General features: G+C 45.0%; 1 long non-coding RNA gene across 3 annotated transcripts in view; it reads right to left on the bottom strand.

Moving 5' to 3' along the window:
* Positions 1-22780, bottom strand: part of LOC309792531 — a 40285-nt gene that overhangs the window by 12124 nt on the left and 5381 nt on the right. For 2 of the 3 annotated variants that reach the window (XR_014291723.1, XR_014291724.1), the window contains exons 3-4: positions 15010-15121; positions 11939-12015 (exon numbers count right to left, since the gene is read on the bottom strand). This is a non-coding gene — a long non-coding RNA (uncharacterized lncRNA). Of the gene's footprint in view, positions 1-1644; positions 1777-11938; positions 12016-15009; positions 15122-22780 lie in introns of those variants that run through there. The other variant, XR_014291725.1, reaches the window with a different exon arrangement.

The raw sequence follows: 22780 nt of genomic DNA, 5'->3' as shown, positions 1-22780 counted from the left end.
AACGAAGACCCAACACAGCCAAAAATAAAAAAATTAATTAATTAATTAAAAGAAGGCTCAACATTAAAAAAAAATTCAGAACAGGCAAATTTTTCAAGAAGATAGTATGACGAGGTAAGTTTTACTCACTCTTTTTTTAAAAACAGGAAAATCGATAAGAGTTCAACATCAGGAATTATTAGACTCATGCAAATTTAATCTACAAAATGGATTCAGCTCACACCAGTCAACTGACCTCGAGCAAAAAGTCTACAAACAATAAATGATGAAGGGGTTTTAGAGAACTGTGTACCCTTTAGCTGCTGGTGAGATGTAAAGTGGTAACAGCTAGTAATAAGAACAGAAAGGAGCTGTGTTTAAAAGTAAAAATTGAGCTACCATTCGATGCATTAGGCCCACCGCTGGGCCTCTCACCTGAGAAGACCAGAATCGAGAAGACAGGCTGAAACAGCTGCACTGCAGCCATATTCACAATAGAGAAGACATGGAAGCAACCAAAATGTCCACCAACAGATGAATGGATAAAGAAGAAGTGGTCCATGTACACAATGGAATATTAGCCATGGAAAACAACGAAACACTGCTCTTTCAGGCACCATAGATGAGCCTAGAGATAATCACGGAACATGAGGTAACTCGGAAGGCAAAAGCCATATATCCTATGATATCACTTATAGGTGTTATCTAACAACTGACACAAATGTACATATTTCCACAGAGAAAGACAATTACAGACTTAGAAAACAAACTATGCTTATCTAAAAGGAAAGGTGGTGGGAATGGATAAATTAAGATTAGGGTTATCATACGTATACAAATACGAATTAAATACATATAACAAAAAGGCTGACCATATAGCAAGGGAGGTCTATGGAACACTGTAATAATTTACATGGGAAGAGGTTCTGTACATGAATAGACATAGATAGTGTCCAAATTAACCAGATTGTGTACGCCTAGGACAAAGAATAATCATTACCCCGATTTAAAAAACTAAAACAAACGAACAAGAAGTAATAAGACATAAACTCATAGGGTTTTTTCCTGGCACATTCCAATCTAATTTACAAACTAGGAACACGACTTCCAGAAAGGCTCTGCTACCCTAGTAACCAGATTTGGTAATGGAGAAATGCTGCCGCCTTGTGGCCGTTTCCCCAAACCGCAGCTTTACACCCAGTGCTAATGGTCACTAAATATTCACAATCATTGCAGACCTGTAAATGACACCTAACCTCAAAAAAAATCCTGGGATCTAAAATCGACCAAAAAATTCAAAAGAAGGCAACATTTCAAGAAGACAATTTCAAGAGGTATATTGGACTCACACATTTTTTCTTCTCTTTTTTTTTAAAGAAAAGGAGAAGTCCTGGAAAAATGCTGAACATTAGTAATTATTAAAGAGCAGCAAATGCAAATTACAAAAATTTATCATCTCACACCAGTCAGAATGGCTATCAGCAAAATTTCTGGAAACAATGAATGCTGAAGGGGTTGTGGAGAAAGGCGTACACTCGGTTGTATGTTGGACGTGGTAAGAGCCACTAATGAAAACGGAATTCGGGTGCCTTGAAAAGGTAAACATTGAGCTACCATTCCATCCAGCATACACACTGCTGGGCTTATCACCTGAGAAGATGAGAATCAAAAAGACACAGGCTGGCAATCCTGTCCTCCAGCAATATTTACCATAGCCAACACTTGGAAGCAATGAAAATGTCCATCAACAGAGGAATGCACAACGAAGAAGTGGTCCATGTACACGATGGAGTATTACTACAATGAAAAATATAAATTAAATTTAAAACACAACATAAGTATGGAGACATAACCATTTGGGGGTTTATCCGGGCACATTCTACTCTAACTTATAACTGATGAACACCGCTGGCAGGAAGGTCTGTTTCCCTAGTTACCAGGGTGGGGAACACAGAAATGCTTCTGCCCTCTTGCCGTTACCTGCAACAGAAGCTTTAAAACCTGTGCTAAGGATCGCTTCATATGCACAAGTACTGCAGGGCTGAATATGAAACCTGCCCTCAAAATGTCTTGAGGGAAGTAATGGCCAAGAAATTTCAAAATGTGGCACATACTCAAGAAAAGAATTTGAAGAGGTAAGCTCTATTCACAGTTTGAAAAAGAAAGGACATGCCTTAAAGCTAAATTTCAATGGATTATTAGGCACATGCAAATCCAACCACAAAGAGATATTAGCTCACACCAGTCAGAATAACCATCAGCAAGGAAACTACAAACAATAAATGCTGAAGGTGTTGTGGAGAAATGCATACCCTCCACTTTAAGTGGGACGTAACCTGGAAAGAGCCACTAATGAGAACAGAATGGAGGAGCCTTTAAAAGGTAAACACTGAGCTACCATATGGTACAGCAGGCCCGATCCTGGGCCTATAACATAAGAAGACAGAATTGGAAAGACACAGGCAGGCAAATCTGCATTGCAGTAGTATTACAATAGCCAAGACATGGAGGCAACCAAAAAGTCCATCAAGAGGTGAGTGGACAAAGAAGAACTGGTACATGTACAGATGGAATATTAGACAAGGAAAAAAATGACACAATGCCATTTGGAGCACCATAGATGATTCTAGAGGTAATCTGGCAAAGTGTACTAAGTCAGAAAGCAAAAGACACATATTCTATAATATCACTTACAGGTGTTAGCTAAAAATTGATACCAATGAAGATATTTCCACAAAGAAAGGCAATCACAGATTCATTAAACAAACTTATGGTTCACCAAATGGAAACGTGTGAGGATTGGATACATTAGGATATTGGGGTTAACACAGATATAGAAACACATGTGAAATATATCATCACCAAAGACCCACGGAAAACCGAGAGAAGACTACTCGACATTGTGTCATAACCTACATGGGAAAATGATCCAAAGAAGTATAGATATATGTATATTTGTAAAAGAACCACATGTTGCACACCTAGAACAAACAAAACGTTTTAATCAAATTTGCTTTGATAAAAAATAAAAATTAAAAAAAGAACAAGAGGGGCTTCCCTGGTGGCGCAGTGGTTGGGAGTCTGCCTGCGAATGCAGGGGACACGGGTTCGAGCCCTGGTCTGGGAAGATCCCACATGCCGCAGAGCAACTAAGCCCGTGTGCCACAACTACTGAGCCTGTGCGTCTGGAGCCTGTGCTCTGCAATGGGAGAGGCCGCGACAGTGAGAGGCCACCGCACCACGATGAAGAGTGGCCCCCGCTTGCCGCAACTGGAGAAGGCCCTCGCACAGAAACGAAGACTCAACACAGCCAAAAATAAATAAATAATTAAAAAAAAAAAAACGAACAAGAAGTAATGAGACCTAAACTTAAGGGGCTTTTTGCTGGCACAGTGCATTCTAATTTACAACCAGAACACGACCTCCATTAAGGCTCTGTCATCACTAATAAAGCAGCTTTATAAGCAATGTTGAAGGTAGCTTAAAAGAAGTCTGACTAACTATTGATAGTAACAAGAAAACAAACAAAAGTAAAAATCTCACTGCAAAAAGTACACATAGAGTAAGGGTAGTAGATCTAACACTTATTAAGCTTCTGTAAAGGATAAAAGACAACAGTAGTATGTTGTTTTAAAAATGGAGGGCCAAAATAAATCAGAAATGAAAGAGATGATGTTACAACAGACACCACAGAAATACAAGGTATCCTAAGATACACACAGGGAAACTCAGAGCTCAGACTGGACAGAGCCCACTCTCCATTCCCCTGTACATGACTTACAGGAGCCTCAGGAACTGAGGAGGGGGTCCCTGAGGGGAGGCACGGGATAGAATATGTTAGGTATTAACATGACTGCATTCATCTTAAACGTGCCTGAACTACATTAACACGAGATGATTTTGTTCTGTATGTACATCGGCACCTCTAGTCAGAACTGCGGATCTTTGGCTTCACCATCGCTACTGACAGCATTAGCTTCACCTGCTTTGGACCATCTCCTATAGGATTTCTAGAACCACAAAGCATCGAAGCTTCACAGGACCCAGAGTCTGTGTGACTCCACTCAGAGTCTCAGAGTCTCAACTCCACTCAGAGACTCAGATTCTCAACAGAGACTTCACTCTTGGAGGGCACACACAAAGTAGCGTGCATATCAAGACCCAGGGGAAGGAGCAGTGACCCCATAGGAGACTGACCAGACCTACCTGCTAGTTTTAGAGGGTCTCCTGCAGAGGCGGGGTGTGGCTGTGGCTCATCGTGGGGACAACAACACTGGCAGTAGAAGTTCTGGGAAATACTCCTTGGCACAAGCCCTCCCAGTGTAGCCTTTAGCCCCACCCAGAGCAAGGTAGGCTCCAGTGCTAGGTTGCCTCAGGCCAAACAACCAACAGGGAGGGAACCCAGTCCCATTCATCAGCAGACAAGTGGATTAAAGTTTTATTGAGCTCTGCCCACCAGAGCAACACCCAGCTCTACCCACCACCAGTCCCTCCCATCAGGAAGCTTGCACAAGCCTCTAAGATAGACTCATCCACTGGAGGGCAGACAGCAGAAGCAAGAAGGACTACAATTCTGCAGCCTGTGGAAGGAAAACCACATTCACAGAAAGACAGACAAAATGAAAAGGCAGAGGACTTTACACCAGATCAAGGAACAAGATAAAACCCCAGACAAAAGACGAAATGAGGTGGAGATAGGCAACCTTCCAGAAAAAGAATTCGGAATAATGATAGTGAAGATGATCCAAGACCTTGGAAAAGAATGGAGGCAAAGATCAAGAAGATGCAAGAAATGCTTAACAAAGACCTAGAAGAATTAACGAACAAACACCTAGAAGAATTAAAGAACAAACAGAGATGAACAACACAATAACTCAAATGAAAAATACACTAGAAGGAATCAGTGGCAGAATAACTGTGGCAGAAGAACGGATCAGTGACCTGGAAGACAGAAAGGTGGAAATCACTGCCATGGAACAGAATAAAGAAAAAGAATGTAAATAAATGAAGACACCTTAAGAAACCTCTGGGACAAGGTTAAACGCAACAACATTCACATTTTAGGGGTCCCAGAACGAGAAGAGAGAGAGAAAGGACCAGAGAAAATACTTGAAGAGATTACAGTCGAAAACTTCCCTAGCATGGGAAAGGAAATAGCCACCCAAGTCCAGGAAGCACAGAGAGTGCCGGGCAGGATAAAGCAAAGGAGAAAAATGCCAATACACATAGGAATCAAAATGACAAAAATTAAAGACAATGAAAAATGATTGAAAGCAACAAGGGAAAAATGACAAATAACATACAAGGGAACTCCCATAAGGTTAACAGCTGATTTCTCAGCAGAAACTCTAGAAGCCAGAAGGGAGTGGCATGATATACTTAAAGTGATGAAAGGGAAGAACCTACAGTCAAGATTACTCTATCCAGCAAGGATCTCATTCAGATTTGATGGAGAAATCAAAAGCTTTACAGACAAGCAAAAGCTAAGAGAATTCAGCACCACGAAACCAGCTCTATAACAAAAGTTAAAGGAACCTCTCTAAGTGGGAAACAGAAGAGAAGAAAAGGACTCACCAAGACAAACCCATAACAATTAAGAAAATAGTAATAGAAACATACATATCGATAATTACCTTAAACGTGAATGGATTAAATGCTCCAACCAAAAGACACAGGTTTGCTGAATGGATGCAAAAACAAGACCCATATATATACTGCCTACAAGAGACCCATTTCAGACCTAGGGACACATACAGAGTGAAAGTGAAGGGATGGAAAAATATATTCCATGCAAATGAAAATCAAAAGAAAGCTGGAGTAGCAATACTCATATCAGATAAAATAGACTTTAAAATAAAGAATGTTACAAGACACAAGGAAAAACACTACATCATGATCAAGGGATCAATCCAAGAAGAAGATATAACAATTATAAATATATATGGGCTTCCCTGGTGGCGCAGTGGTTGAGGGTCCGCCTGCCAATGTAGGGAACGTGGGTTTGTGCCCTGGCCCAGGAGGATCCCACGTGCCGTGGAGAGGCTGGGCCCGTGAGCTATGCCCCCTTAACCTGCGCGTCCGGAGCCTGTGCTCCACAGTGGGAGGGGCTGCAGCGGTGAGAGGCCCGCGTACCAGAAAAAAAAATATATGTATGTATGTATGTGTATATATATACATATGTGTATATATATATATATATATATATATATATACATATGTATATATTCCCAACATAGGAGCACCTCAATACATAAGGCAACTGCTAACAGCTATAAAAGAGGAAATCGACAGTAACAAAATAATAGCAGAGGACTTTAACACCTCACTTACACCAATGGTGATCATCCAGACAGAAAATTAATAAGGAAACATAAGCTTTAAATGACAGAAGAGACCAGATAAATTTAATTGATATTTATAGGACATTCCATCCCCAAACAGCAGATTACACGTTCTTCTCAACTGCACACAGAACATTCTCCAGGATAGATCACATCTTGGGTCACAAATAAAGCCTCAGTAAATTTAAGAAAACTGAAATCACATCAAGCAGCTGTGCCGACCACAATGCTATGAGATTAGAAATCAGTTACAGGGAAAAAAGCGTAAAAAACACAAACACATGGAGGCTGAACAATACGTTACTAAATACAAGAGATCACTGAAGAAATAAAAGAGGAAATCAAAAACTACTTAGAGACAAATGACAACAAAAACACGATGATCCAAAACCTATGCGATGCAGCAAAAGCAATTCTAAGAGGGAAGTTTATAGCAATACAAGCCTACATAAAAAAACAAGAAAAATCTCAAATAAACAATCTAACCTTACACCTAGAGAAACTAAAGAAGAACAAAACCCAAAGTTAGTAGAAGGAAAGAAATCATAAAGATCAGAGCAGAAATAAATGAAATAGAAACAAAGAATACAAGAGCAAAGATCAATAAAGCTAAAAGCTGGTTCTTTGAGAAGATATACAAAAATGATAAACCTTTAGCCAGACTCAAGAAAAACAGGGAGAGGACTCAAATCATTAAAATTAGAAATGAAAAAGGAGAAGTTACAACAGACACTGCAGAAATACAAACCATCATAAGAGACTATTACAAGCAACTCTATGCCAATAAAATGGACAACCTGGAAGAAATGGAAAAATTCTAAGAATTCTTAGTCAGTTCCAAGACTGAACCAGGAAGAAATATAAAATATGAACAGACCAATCACAAGTAATGACATTGAAACTGTGATTAAAAATCTTCCAACAAAAGCCCAGAACCAGATGGCATCACAGGTGAATTCTATCAAACATTTAGGGAAGAGCTAACACCCAACCTTCTCAAACTCTTCAAAAAAATTTCAGGGGAAGGAACACTCCAAAACTCATTCTATAATGCCACCATCACCCTAATACGAAAACCAGACAAAGATACTACAAGAAAAGAAAATTATAGACGAATATCACCGATGAATATAAATGTAAAAATCCTCAACAAAATACTAGCAAACAGAATCGAACAACACATTAAAAGGATCATACACCATGATTAAGTGGGGTTTATCCCAGGGATGCAAGGATTCTTCAATATACACAAATCAATCAATGTGATACACCATATTAACAAATTGTAGAATAAAAACCATATAATCATTCAATAGATGCAGGAAAAGCTTTTGAGAAAATTCAACACCCATTTATATAAAAACTCTCCAGAAAGTGGGCATAGAGGGAACCTACCTCAACATAATAAAGCCCATATATGGCAAACTGACAGCAAACATCATTCTCAATGGTGAAAAACTGAAAGCATTTCCTCTAAGATCAGGAACAAGATGAGGATGTCCACTCTCGCCACTATTATTCAACATAGTTTTGGAAGTCCTAGCTGCAGCAATCAGAGAAGAAAAAGAAATAAAAGGAATACAAATTGGAAAAGAAGAAGTAAAATTGTCACTGTTTGCAGATGACATGATACCATAGATAGAGAAGCCTAAAGATGCCACCAGAAAACTACTAGAGCTAATCAATGAATTTGGTAAAGTTGCAGGATACACAATTAATGCACAGAAATCTCTTTCATTCCTTTACACTAACAATGAAAGATCAGAAAGAGAAATTAAGGAAAAAATCCCATTACCATTGCAACAAAAAAATAAAATACATAGGAATAAACCTATCCAAGGAAGTAAAAGACCTGTACTCAGAAAACTATAAGACACTGGTGAAAGAAATCAAATATGATATAAACAGATGGAGACATATACAATGTTCCTGGATTAGAAGAATCAATATTGTGAAAATGACTACACTACCCAAAGCAAATTACAGATTCAATGCAATCCCTATCAAATTACCGGTGGCATTTTCTACAGAACTATAACAAAAAATCTTAAAATTTGTAGGGAGACACAAAAGACCCCAGATAGCCAAAGCAGTCTTGAGGGGAAAAAAAAGAGCTGGAGGAATCAGACTTCCTGACTTCAGACTACACTACAAAGCTAAAGTAATCAAGAAAATATGGTACTGGCACAAAAACAGAAATACAGATCAATAGAACAGGACAGAAAGCCCAGAGGTAAACCCACGTACCTATGGTTAACTAATCTATGACAAAGGAGGCAAGGATATACAATGGAGAAAAGACAGTGTCTTCAATAAGTGGTGCTGGGAAAACTGGACAGCTACATGTAAAAGAATGAAATTAGAACACTCCCTAGCACCATACACAAAAATAAACTCCAAATGGATTAGAGACCTAAATGTAAGACCAGACACTGTAAAACCTTATAGGAAAACATAAGCAGAACAATCTATGACATCAATCACAGCAAGATCCTTTTTGACCCACCTCCTAGAGAAACGGAAATAAAAACAAAAATTAAAAAATGGGACCTAATGAAACTTAAAATCTTTTGCACAGCAAGGGAAAGCATAAAAAAGACGAAAAGGCAACCCTCAGAATGGTAGAAAATTTTTTCAAATGAAGCAAATGACTAAGTATTAATGTCCAAAATTTACAAGCAACTCCTGTAGCTCAATAGCACAAAAACAAAAAACCCAATCCAAAAATGGGCAGGAGACCTATATAGACATTTCTCCAAAGAAGGTATACAGGTTGCCAACAAACACATGAAAGGATGCTGAACATCACTAATCATTAGAGAAATGCAAATAAAAACTACAGTGAGGTATCACCTCACACCAGTCAGAATGGCCATCATCAAAAAATCTACAAACCATAAATGCTGGAGAGGCATTTATTGGAGAAAAGGGAACCCTCTTGCACTGCTGGTGGGAATGTAAATTGATATAGCCACTAGGGAGAATGGTATGGAGGTTCCTTAGAAACTAAAAGTAGAACTACCATAGGACCCAGCAATCCCACTACTGGGCATTTATCCTGAGAAAACCATAATTCAAAAAGAGTCATGTACCACAATGTGCACTGTAGCTCTATTTACAATACCCAGGACATGGAAGCAACCTAAGTGTCCATCGACAGATGAATGGATAAAGAAGATGTGGCACACATATACAATGGAATATTACTCAGCCATAAAAAGAAAGGAAATTGAGTTATTTGTAGTGAGGTGGATGGATCTAGAGTCTGTCCTACAGAGTGAAGTAAGTCAGAAAGAGAAAAGCAAATACCGTATGCTAACACACATATATGCAATCTAAAAAAAAAAACTTTATGAAGAAACTAGGGGCAGGAAAGGATGAAGGACACAGACGTAGAGAAAGCACTTGATGACACAGGGAGGGGGAAGGGAAAGCTGGGACAAAGTGAAAGAGTGGCATGAATATATATACACTACCAAATGTAAAATTGATAGCTACTGGGAAGCAGCCACATAGCACAGGGAGATCAGCTCGGTGCTTTGTGACCACCTAGAGGGGTGGGATAAGGGGATGAGAGGGAGGTGCAAGAAGGAGGAAATATGGTGTTATATGTATACGTATAGCTGATTCACTTTTTTATACAGCAGAAACTAACACACAATTGTAAAGCAATTATACTCCAATAAAAGTGTAAAAGAAAAAAAATAAAGAAAGCCCAGAAATAAACCTACACACCTATGGTCCACTAATCTATGACAAAGGAGGCAAGGATATACAATGGAGAAAAGACAGTCTCTTCAATAAGTGGTGCTGGGAAAAATGGACAGCTACATGTAAAAGAATGAAATTAGAACACTCCCTAACACCATACACAAAAATAAACTGAAAATGCATTAGAGACCGAAATGTAAGACCAGACACTATAAAACTCTTAGAGGAAAACATAGGAAGAATACTCTTTGACATAAACCACAGCAAGATCTTTTTTGATCCACCTCCTAGAGTAATGGAATAAAAAACAAAAATAAACAAATGGGACCAGATGAAACCGGAAAGCTTTTGCAAAGCAAAAGAAACTACAAACAAGACGAGAAGACAACCCTCAGAATGGGAGAAAATATTTGCAAACGAATCAACAGACAAAGGATTAATCTCCAATATATATAAACAGCTCATGCAGCTCAACAGTAAAAAAACAAACAATCCAGTCCAAAAATGTGCAGATGACCTAAATAGACATTTGTCCCAAGAAGACATACAGATAGCCAAGAAGCACATGAAAAGCTGCCCCATCCACATCACTAATTATTAGAGAAATATAAACCAAAACTACAGTGAGGTATCACCTCACACCAGTTAGAATGGGCATCATCAGAAAATCTACAAACAACAAATGCTGGAGACAGTGTGGAGAAAAGGGAACCCTCTTGCACTATTTGTGAGAATGTAAACTGATACAGTCACCTTGGAGAACAGTATGGAGGTTCCTTAGAAAACTAAAAATAGAATTACCGTATGATCCAGCAATCCCACTAATGGGCATATACCCAGAGAAAACCATAATTCAAAAAGACACATTCACCACAATGTTCATTGCAGCACGATTTACAATAGCCAGGTCATGAAAGCAACCAAAATGCCCACAGAAAGACGAATGGATAAAGATGTGGTACATATATAAATGGAATATTACTCAGCCATAAAAAGGAATGAAATTGGGTCATTTGTAGAGACGTGGATAGATCTAGAGACTGTCATACAGAGTGAAGTAAGTCAGAAGGAGAAAAACAAATATCGTATATTAATGCATACATCTGTAACCTAGAAAAGTGGTACAGATGAACTGGTTTGCAAGGCAGAAATAGAGACACAAATGTAGAGAACAAATGTATGGACACCAAGGGGGGAAACTGGCAGGGTGGTGGTGGTGGGATGAATTGGGAGACTGGGATTGACATATACACACTTATATGTATAAAACAGATAACCAATAAGAACCTGCTGTATAAAAAAATAAAATAAAATTCAAAGTTAAAAAAATAAATAATATTAAAAAAATAAAACAGAAAAAATGTTCTTTCGTTCACATAGACGTATTTATATGAATGGATTATTTCCATGCTTGTATCTATAAATACAAAAAGAGGAATAAAACCTACCTTGAACCAAAAAAGGAAAAAAAAAAAAAAAAACAGAACCTACCAGTCATACAGAGGATAACCCTATCAGGGCACTTGCTCCAGTGGTAAACAATTCTGAAGTTGGTCAGAGGTGGGGAATAGTCTCCCATGCAGCCAGCAGCTCCCCCGCAAGGAGCGTCCTCATTGCAAAGCTGGGGGACCGCGCCGAGGCGTCTGTGAGTAAACTTGAGCTGAGCCCCAGGACAGGTGCTGCTGAACTGTTCCCACCCTTCCCAGGTAAAACACCTGAATGTGGGCAAGGACTTGAAAGCCTAGAGGAAGGGCCGTGGAGCCACACCAGCGACAGCGGGCAGGCCGACTTGGTGCCTGCAGGCCAGCCAGGACGGTCCTGGCCCTGGGCGCTCTTCTGGAAGCTTTCCACTTCCCTGCCTGAGGTACCCCTCCTGTCCCGGCCCCCACTGCTTTTTCCCTTCCTACCTCTGCCCGGGGAGAAATTCCAGCGACAGGTACGGGTAACACATCCTCTTCTTTAGCAGGTGGCAGCCTGGAAACTCCTGCGGAAAGTCCAGAAGAACCCCACTCACACTGGGCCACCCACAAAGCCGTGGGCCCTCCCTCCCTCCCACCAGCCCAGCCCCGACACTGCTGACGGGGCAGAGAATATGGCGTCAGGCACAGCTGCAGGGGCTCTTGCTGCCTGGAGGGATGTTTATATTGACCTCAACCCAGGCACACCTGGGGAGGGCTAGCCGGCAGGGTCAGCCTGCCCAGGTCAGCCAATCCTCGCCCCTCAGGGGCTCACGGTTGCAGGAAATGGGCCTTGCTGCACCGGCCAGGTCCAAAGAACAGGTGTGGGCTCCTGAGAGTCAGGATAGACAAGGGGCTGCAGCCCTAGCTTGTTTTCTAATCATTTTATCTGGCCCATGAGTGGGAGACAACTTCGAAAAGACCCTCTCCTAATGAGAGGAACCCAAGAGTCAGGGAGAGGAGGAGTGGTGGGTGCAGACAGAGGCCTGGTGCCCCGGCTGCAGTGGAAGCCTCTGGAAGACCAGGCGGAGGGAGGCCGCACAGAGTGAAGCCCAGGGTCACAGACCTGTAGGAGGTACTGCTTGTTAGGTAAAGTCCTGCTCTGAGGTGCTCTGGGTCAGCTCTGACCAACAGGTGAGCTGGGGGTGCTCTGCAGTGACGTCTATGTGAATGGTTCCTGTGTGCCCAGCCCTGCCGGGGTAACTGCCCAGGGGGGCTCCGTATCAAGGGAGGGGCCTGACCACGAGAGCCCCGTGGGCTGCTGGGTACCTGCCCAGGTGAGCTCCCTATCCTGGGAGTGGCTTGACCACGAGGGCCCCGTGGGCTGCTGGGTACCTGCCCAGGGGAGCTCCGTGTTCTGGGAGGGGCCTGACCACGAGAGCCCCGTGGGCTGCTGGTGACCTGGTAAAGGACTTCAGGACAGTCAATGAATCCACCGAGGATATACATCCAGTAGCTCCTAATTCCTACACCCTGCTGGTCATTCTACCATCCACCAGGACATGGTATTCTGTATTAGACTTCAATGATGCCTTCTTCTGTATTCCATTAGTCCCAGAGTCACAAGAAATTTTGGCTTGTGAGTGGCAGGACACAACATACAACAAAATCAATACTGCTGGGCCGTCCTGCCCCAAGGGTTCAAAAATTCCCACACCATCTTTGGGGAAACGTTAGCTAAAGACCTAAAAGTTCTACCTCTGGAGAAGGGAACCCTCCTTCAATATGCAGACGACATTCTGATCACCAGCCCTACTAAGGAGGCCTCTGAACTACCTAGCCAATAAAGGATAGAAGGTGTCCAAGAAAAAGGCTCAAATATCACAGGCTAAGGTGACCTGCCTGGGCTTCATTCTCACAGAAGGTCGGAGAAGCCCATCCCAGGAAAGGGAAGAAGCCATTTGCAGCCTTACCCCTTCTAAAACTAGAAGACAGCTTAGGGGTTCCTGGGGAGGCCGGGGTTTGCTGCATCTGGATCCCTAACTACAGTCTAATAGCTGGGCCTCTATATGAAACACTGACAGGAAAAGATGATGATCCTTTTGAATAGAATCCAGAAGCAGCCTTTCAAGAATGGAAAGAGCAGTCAATTCAGACCCTTGCCCTGGAACTCCCTAATTTAGCTGAACCCTTTGACCTTTACATTCCCGGTCGAAGGTGAATCGCCCTTTTAGTATTAGTGCAAAAACTGGGATCACTTGAAATGGAACAACGAAAGAATGCCCTCCAGGTAGGAGAAACTACGGCACCAAGGGCTTGGCCCGCCGCCCCATCCGGCCAGGATACTGGGGGTATCTAAAAACCTGGAAATCAGCAGCCTGCAAGGCCAGCTCCCTCCCAAGGGAAAAGGACCCCACGTGGTGATCCTAACCACCCACCATGCCCTGAAGTTGCAGGGGTCGCTCGGTGGACACACAGACCTCGAGAGAGGAGGCCCTCCAACTTCAACCTCCAGAGAGACAACCGGGGGCAACGGGCCCCAGTGACGACTCATGTGACCATCACTTGACCTGGAGTTTCTCTCAGAAAACAAGAGTGTGCCCCGGAAGAGCAGACTACTGCTTGCAGGACTTACTGCACCCAGAGGGGAGCTAATAAGCTTGGCGGGGGAACCGTATATCACGCTGTCACCATAGAAAAGCCTACAGACACCGCGGTGACGGCGGCCAATGAGTCCGGCTGGACTCCTGGCTACTTCAAAAGGCCGTTGACTCAGTGGCCGTCATGGTCCTGGATCACCACCGGCCCTGGACTGTCTGGGAGTTGAGCAGGCAGGGCTCCGACACCTGGTGCTGTTTGTACGTTAATTGAGGGACCTAATTGAAGAAAGCGCAGACTACTGGCCAGAGCATCTAGGCTGGCAGAAACCGTCAGCCTAAGGTGGCCGAACAACTGTGGGGCGGGGTGAAACCTGCCCCCCCCCCCAGCGTCTCTGTGCATCTCTTTCCTGGACCCTTAGAGGTCATTACAATCTATAACACTCCCACTGCTGGTGCTCAGGCGGACGAGCAGTGAGGCGGGAGGCCTGCGGACAATCGACCTCACCTGGAGGCTGCTGGGGAGAAGTCCTGCCCCTCCCCCCGGGTATGAGGACTCCCAACTCAGCACGAAGCACTTACAGAAGAGGGGTCTGCACCCTCAGCACCCCAAGAATGAGGAACGGGACAAAAAGCAGAGGAGGTGTTTGTCTCCGGCAAAGCCCATTCAAAATTCCTGGGAGATAAAATTAGAATCTGGGCAATAAAATAAAGTCTAACCTTTTTTTCCTTTGTGCTTTGTCCAATTTCACTTGCTCCTAGGGTTCCGCATGCAGAGGTCCCACACCCGGCACTTCAGACCCGATTTCCTAGTGCAGAATGGCTGGGCCAACACCTCAGCTCGCAGGGCCCCTGCAGACTCCGCGACATAGAGCCTGAGCTCCAGCCAACCGGGCCCTCGAGAGCTCCGCCCCCTCCCTCCCGCTGCCGGGATCCCTACAAAGCAGCCCAGCCCACAGCCCGTGGGGGAGCGCATGCTCTCACCTCTCCATTCTCTGATCAAAATATAAAGTGTTCCTTTGCTTCTGAACCAAACTCAGTCTCGTTCTTTTGGCTCCAACGACACTGGGCAGGGGGACCCTTGTTGGGGTCCGCTCTGGAGGATCAGTAACAGAAATTGAGAACATTGTAACTTCAATGAACAGATGTGTGAGCCAAACTGTAATTAACATAGAGCAGTGTATAAGGCTCGGGTAAAATAAGATGTTTCTAAGACTTCCATTTGATATTTCCATCACTTTATTATAAGCAAGTTCAGTAGAGGGGTTTGTCTTATTTGTCAGGTCAATATTAGAGAAATGACGTGATATCTTTCCAAGGATGGACATCTAATAATCTTGGCTGAAGCTTCAATCTTGTTTTGAATGCTTTTCCACTGAAAATGAGACCTCTCTTTCAGCTCCCCCATTTCCGAGAAGTATAAAACCTTATACCGTATTACCAAACGGAAAACGCGGGAGGAGGGATAAATTAACAGTTTGGGATTAACACATACACACTGCTATGTATAAAACAGATCATCAACAAGGAACTTCTGTATAACACAGGGAACAACATTCAATATTCTGTAATAACCTATAAGGGGAAATCATCTGAAAAAGAATACATATCTATATCTACATCACGTATCAATGACAGATAAAATGTAACCTAAGGGAGGCCGATGGTGAGCGCTTCTCACCCTGAAGATTTCAATCAACTAAGCTCGGACTCTGACTACTGCCTAAGGCCCTTAATGGACATACGTGTACCCATAGCTTAAAAATTTCCCAGTTTGGGGTTCGGGGAGACACTGATTTGGAAAAATCCCTGGTGTCCTCCTTACATGAAAGGGACTCTACCTACAGCTAAAACATGCCTGACACCCAGAGGATGGTACACCGTTTTGACCCGGAAGAGTTTGGAAAAGGCACCTCATCTCCTCTCCTGGTAGTCGGGTTCACCCCTCCAGCCTCTTTTCTAACAAGCTCCCCACTTGCAGAATCAGCAGCTTTAACCTCCTGTTTCGAACAGTTAGAAATTTGTCCGGAGGATGAACGGGAAGAGGGGGAACCAATGAGAGACCAGCCCTAGGTGTTTGGACAGACACATGTCACTCTAATTTCCAAGCAGGAAGAAGAACTAACTAAAGTCTCAGCCTACACCCCGGAACAAGAGTAGGGCCTGAAGCAATCCTGGGGTTTTGTGGCCAGTGCCCAAAAAAGGGACTTAAAAAATGGAGCTCAGGGGCCCTGCAATTGACAAACCTGCAGGGTTATAAATGATAACAATCTTCCAAAAATATATTGAGGTAAGGCAACGAAAAGGATTTGAGAGCAAGGCAGAATTGCAGGAAACAGTTTTCAAGAGATAGTTTGGAGTCGCCTTTAAAGCACATGAAAAGCGGCAGAACTTAGACAATGGTGCAATTAGTCAAAAAGGGCCTATGAGTTTTTCCTGAATATATTTAGTAAAAAACGCATACGCCCTTTTTGGCCAACCAAGCAAGTGGGCAATGCAAATCAGCACTACAAAGAAGTCTCACTCGCATCTGTCAAAAGGGCCATCCTGGAAAAGTGTAAAAACCAGAAATGCAGGACAAGCCATGGAGAAAAGGGAGCCTTGTTACACTGATGGGCGGGATGTAAAATGCCAACAGCCACTCTGGAGAAGTGTATGGTGTTTCCTAAAACATCTAAAAATCAGAGCTACAGTGCATAGGGCACTTCCACTCATGGGCGTGTATATTCGGAAAACCATAAATCGACAGGACACAGGCACCCCAAAGTTTAGGGCTGCTCGGTTTACAAGGACCTCGACTCGGGTACACCTTAAATATCCCAGGAAACAAAAAAATGGGTAAACAAGTTGTGGTACTTATGTACAATGGAATATCACTCGAAATCAATGTCCTAAGGCCTGTAGCAGCATAATGAGTGATTTAGGTACGATGATACTAAGAGAAATAAGTCACACAGGTAACGAAACTTATATCACTTATAGATGGAATGTAAAAATCTCTACACATGAACTGTACAAAACAGAACAGAGTCACACATTTAGAAAACACACTATGGCTGCTTACGGGGAAAGATGAGGTGGGGTGATGCATAAAACAAGAGTTTGAAATTAGCACAGATACCGTTCCATCAACCAAATATGTAATAGACAAGACCTACTCACTGCTCAGTGAACAGGACTCAACACACCCTATTCACCACAGAAGAATATATCCGCGTAGTAAGAATCTTAAAAAGTATTTATTGATATCTCTCTGTAAGTGAATCAAGTGGGTGTAAAGTGGCATAAACACAGCATTGAAAATCAGCTAAACCCCATTATAAATATAAATTACAAAAAGAAAAAAGAAAAAAAAGATAGTGAAAGAGAAATTCTTACAAAATTCGTTCAGGAGCTGTGATGCAACCTGGATTGACCACATCTAGACCCACAGCTGGAAGAGACATAAGGCTGGACACTCTTGGGTCCGACAGGATTGGTGAGGTTGGGTGAGCAAATGCAGACCCTTTAAAGTAATACTGTGTGCTACCCATTCCATGGGTCCCAAATCTCCAGGTTCAAGGGAATCTTCCGACAGCTAAAACATGCATGGGAAACCCAGAGGATGGTACACCCAGTGATCGGGAAAGGTTTCTAAAATGCACGTTATTTTTCATCTCCTGGTGCTCGGGTTTGCCATTCCAGCCGCTTTACTATCAATCTCCCCACTTGGAGAATCAGCACCTTTAACCTCCTGTTTCGTACAGTTTGCAAATTGTCCAGAGGATGAACGGGGAGAGGGGGAACCAATGAGAGACCAGCTCTAGGTGTTTGGACAGGCACATGTCACTCTAATTTCCAATCAAGAATAAGAATTAACCAAAGGCTCAGCCTGCCCCCCGGAATCAGAATAGGGTCTGAAGCAATCCTGCAGTTTTGCAGCCAGCTCACAAAAAAGCGAGTTGAAAGATGGAGCTCAGGGGCACTGCAATTCAAAAACCTGTACAGTTATAAAGGACAACTATCGTCCAAAAATATATTGAGGGAAGGCAACGAAGAGGATTTGAAAGCAAGGCAGAATTGTAGGAAACAGTTTTTAAGAGGTAGATTGGAGTGGCCTTTAAAGCAAGTGAAAAGAGACAGAACTTCGGCAATGATGCAGTTGACCAAAAAGGGCGTATGCATTTTTTTCTTGAATATAGTCAAGACTGAGTCCCCAGAAGGGCCCTCCTACTGCCAGGCACAGCCCAGTTTGGGTCCCTCCTCTTGCACCAGGGAGTTGCAGGTGTAGACAGTTCGAAAGAACCTCTTTCTAGGCTCTTGTAGCAAAGTCATGGCCACCAGTCAGACTGCCTCCTGGCCATCCTGCAGAGCACAGAGCACAGCAAAGGGTATCCACCCCTTCTACAGCAATGTCAGTTGGCTCACTGGCTTGGCAAGGTAAGTACCCGGGTTCCATACCCTGCCCCACATGAATGTACAGCCCCGCCTGTTCCCTACAGATAAATGCACACAAGATAAATGCAGCCCTGATGCCCTCTCCCCATCCTGTTCCTGTAGAAGGCGGTGGCAGAAATGAACCGCCTGGGCATGATGGTGGACTTGTCCCATGTCTCGGATGCTGTGGCATGGCAAGCCCTAGAAGTGTCACAGGCACCTGTCATCTTCTCCCACTCAGCGGCCCGGGGTGTGTGCAAGAACACTTGGAATGTTCCTGATGATATCCTGCAGCTTCTCGTGAGAGACTGCCCTGGCCCTAATCCCTAAAGCAAGAGGTTCAAACCAGGAGCCCTTGAACCTGAGCCTCTTCTCCCTCAATTTCCTCAAACCCCAGGTTAAATATCTTCTGCCCCCAAAACCCACGGTCCACAGTCCCTGAACTCTTGAGCCCTAGGTGGGGGTCTAGGTGGTAAGATACTACTCCAAACCCAGAAACCCAGGGCCAAGACACCACCCAGACCCGGGCTGCGGCTCCTCCATTCACACAAACCCAGAGAGGAGACGACTCTGACCTCAAGGCCAGGGCTGAACACCTTTCTCACAGGGGCCGAGAGAGTGAACAGGCAGGTGGCTGTGCTGGGGGCCAAGCTGACTGTCCACCGGTCCGCCCCTGCAGAAGATGAACGGTGGCATCGTGATGCTGTCCTTGTCCGTGCGGGTGCTGCAGTGCAACCCGTTAGCCAACGTGTCTACTGGGGCAGGTGAGCCTCGCCCTGGGCTCTCTGAAAACTCTGATTTGGAGCTGAAGCTGGGTCCAAATTTGGGGAGGACTTCAGAAGAGCCCCAGTGGTTTGACCCACCTGTTGGCAATTAGGTACAGCTCCCCAAAACCCAATAATGGATGGTACACAGCACCTTGGTGCCATGTGGAACTGGAGCCATGGAATCAAAACTGTGATAATGATGGGTATCAGGGAGGCTGTCAGACACAGAGCCCGGGTGTTGCCCATCTGTGCCTCTGCAGGGACTCCTAAAGCACACTGCCCCTACCTCTGGCCAAGGGACTGGACAGCTCCTTAGGTCTCTGGGGTCTTCACCAGTTGTACTCTTGTTGCTCTCTCATCCTCCACACCCGGGGAAAGGAGCCCCCACAGGTTCTCAAGGAGACTGGGAGGCAGGGTGAATCTTGGGTGGGAAATGACCCAAACAGGGGGCTCTGGGGTCCACTCCAAATCTGAAGTCCAGTTCTAGAGCCAGCTGGGATCACTTCAGATCAAACCTCAGGGCCCTCTAGTTGGTACTCTCGGTGCCAGGCCATGAAGGAACTGGCCTGTTTGGCCTACAGGCTGCAAAAAGGGGAATTAACAGAGGTCAGTCATCACCCCACCCCTGCCCTGGAAGCCCCACACTGCTGACTCTCCATTCTTCAGATCACTTCGACCACATCAGGGCAGTCATTGGATGCAAGTTCATCGGGATCGGCGGAGATTATGACGGGGCTGGCCGGTGGGTGCTTCCCCATGGCTTGTCTCGGGCTGGCTAGGCAGCAGTGGGGCTTTCACAGCCACTGTGCCCACCACACTGTGGTCCTCATGGCCTTGACCATAGCCTCAGGTGTGCTGGCCCAAATGGTATCTCCCCTCTCCCAGGGTCTGCTTCCTGGGCTCTCCTGTCTGTTTGACCCTACTCTAGGTCATCATATTTGTCTAAAACACCACACAGAGATCAACTGCCCAGCATCTGCGCCCATCCAGTGCCAGCAGACCAGACCCATGGCCTCTGAGAAGACTCTTAGCAAGGTCTGGGCTGACCATCTTCTCTGCCTGCGGTTGGGTCTGTGCATGCAGGGGGCTCAACCCAGTTCTTAAAAAGCTTTTCTTCTCTTTATAAATGGAGGCAAAAAGTGCATTCAGTGAAAGGCATAGATCTTAACAGTACAACTCAATGACTTTTGATGAATAGTCGAGGCGCTTTTGGGGTCTTCCTCTGAAGGATGAAGAGCAGGAGTGAATCATTTACTCTCTCCAAGTCTCCATTTTCCATATCTGACCAAGGCTGGGGTTCAGTGGACCCTGGACACATAGGGCTTTGGTTCTGACTCAGGACCAGGGAACAGGTCTGGGGCCCAAGAGCTGGCTGGCTGGCAGCCACACAGGTTCCCACAGGGGCTGGAGGACGTGTCCATATACCCGGTACTGATAGAGGAGTTGCTGGGGCGTGGCTGGAGTGAGGAAGAGCTCTGGGGTGTGCTTCGAGGAAAGGGGCGGCGGGTCTTCAGGCAGGTGGAACAGGTGGAACAGGTGTGCTGGGCTGGGCAGAAGAGTAGCTCTGAGCAGGTGGTCTGAGCAGGTGTCCGCGGGGGTGCTGTGAGAGGTGCTGCCCGCTGACTGCCGCCTCCAGGTACGGGAGGAGGACGAGGGACAGAGTCGCTTGGAGGAGGAGTTCCCAGACGAGCAGCTGGGCAGCTCTTGCCGCTCCGTCCTCCCACGTCTGCATCAGAGAGAGGATCTGGCTCCAGACCAGAAACTAACCAGAGCTGCGGTTCGTGGGAATCCCATGTTGTCACCTAAGTGGTCATTCTCAAAATCTTGCCCCCACATGGGCCCAGGCCTCACAGTTATTGCCGCTTTCCCAGTCCTCACTGTTTGGTTCTGGTGATCCAGTTAATCCTGCCAGATGTCACTTTGGCAGCCACAGATACCCCACAAAGTTTCCTTGCATACGAGCACAAACATTTCCTGAAAATAAATGTTTTAGAAATGGAATCAACATGAGTGTCCATCTCCGTGGTGGGGTCTGTGGTGCAGGCTCCCAATACTGGGGTTTGGTGGGGGACCCTGCAGTTTAGACACCGGATACTAAAGGAAGACCTGTTGGCAGTGGCCTGAGGAAACCCAGGTGGCTTGCCTCAGCACTGGAAGAAGACAGTGGGTGGCTCTGGCTGCAGGAGGGTGGACCTTACTCGGTTCCCTCTGTGTAGCTCACCTCCTTCCACATCCTGAGCCACTGAGTACCACCTGGGGATCTTTCAGGGAATTCTGGTTCAGGTGCCCAAGAAGAGAACATGCCTAGATCACAAATGATCTTTGTACCTATTTGGACACAGACCAGAATCTCAGGCTACTTAATGAGCCATGGACCTCCAATGGCTAGACTGCTCTGGATGTGGGCACACCTCCTCCCCTGTGCCTCAGGGACTTTCTCTCTAGTCAGTTCAGGCTACTTAGACAACCACCAGATCTTCCGCCAGTACATTAATGATAATAGAAACTGCACTAATTATAGCCAAAACTGAGTTAATACATTGAGTTAATAATGAGAGGTAGGGCTTCCCTGGGGGCGCAGTGGTTAAGAATCCACCTGCCGATGCCGGGGACACGGGTTCGAGCCCTGCTCCGGGAAGATCCAACATGCCGAGGAGCAACTATGCCCGTGCGCCACAACTACTGAGCCTGCGCTCTACAGCCCATGCGCCACAACTACTGAGGCCACGTGCCGCAACGACTGAGCTCACGTGCCGCAACTACTGAAGCCCACGCACCTAGAGCCGGTGCTCCGCAACAAGAGAAGCCACCACAATGAGAAGCCTGCGCACCGTAACGAGGAGGAGCCCCCGCTCACCGCAACTAGAGAAAGCCCACGTGCAGCAACGAAGACCCAACACAGCCAAAAATAAAGAAACAAATAAATAAATGAAATGAAAAAAGAAAAAAGATACAATACAGTATTGTTAACCATAGTTGCCATGCTGCACATTACATCCCAGAACGTATTTGTCTTGTAACTGGAAGTTGGTATCCTCTGACCACCCTCACCCATTTCCACCCCACCTCATCCCCATAGGTTAAAATTTTAAATAGAGGAGCCCAGATAAACTTCAATGAGCAGGTGACATCTGAGCAGAGATTTGAGTTAGCCAAGTTGGTATCTAGTGGAAGAGTACACAGGAGAGGAAAGGGCCAGTGCAAAGACCCTGGGGCAGGAGCTTGTCTGGTGTGTTAGAAGAACAGGACGGAGGCCACTGTGGTTGCAGCACGGAAAGGAGAAGAGGGTAACGGAAGTCAGATACACAATGGATGGAGAGCAGTGAGCAGGTAGGACACAGTGGTCGGACCCCGAATGGCCTTGTCGGACGCTCTGCGGGCTGTGTTAGCGCTTCACGGTAGGAGCCAGTGAAGGGTTTTAAGGAGAGGGGTGGCATGACTGATCACATTCCCCATGATCACGGTGACTGCTGTATGAAAAACAGACTGTGGGGGCCACGGTAGACACTGGCAGATCATCAGAAGGCTCTTCTGCCACCGATGTCAGAGATGATGGTGGCTCCGGATGGAGA

The sequence above is a fragment of the Mesoplodon mirus genome (assembly GCF_964341445.2).
Source record: "Mesoplodon mirus genome assembly, chromosome: 17".
In the NCBI taxonomy this organism is placed as follows: Eukaryota; Metazoa; Chordata; class Mammalia; order Artiodactyla; family Ziphiidae; genus Mesoplodon; species Mesoplodon mirus.
Note: the sequence above shows the minus strand (reverse complement) of the source record. Positions and strands in the feature narration are given on the sequence as shown.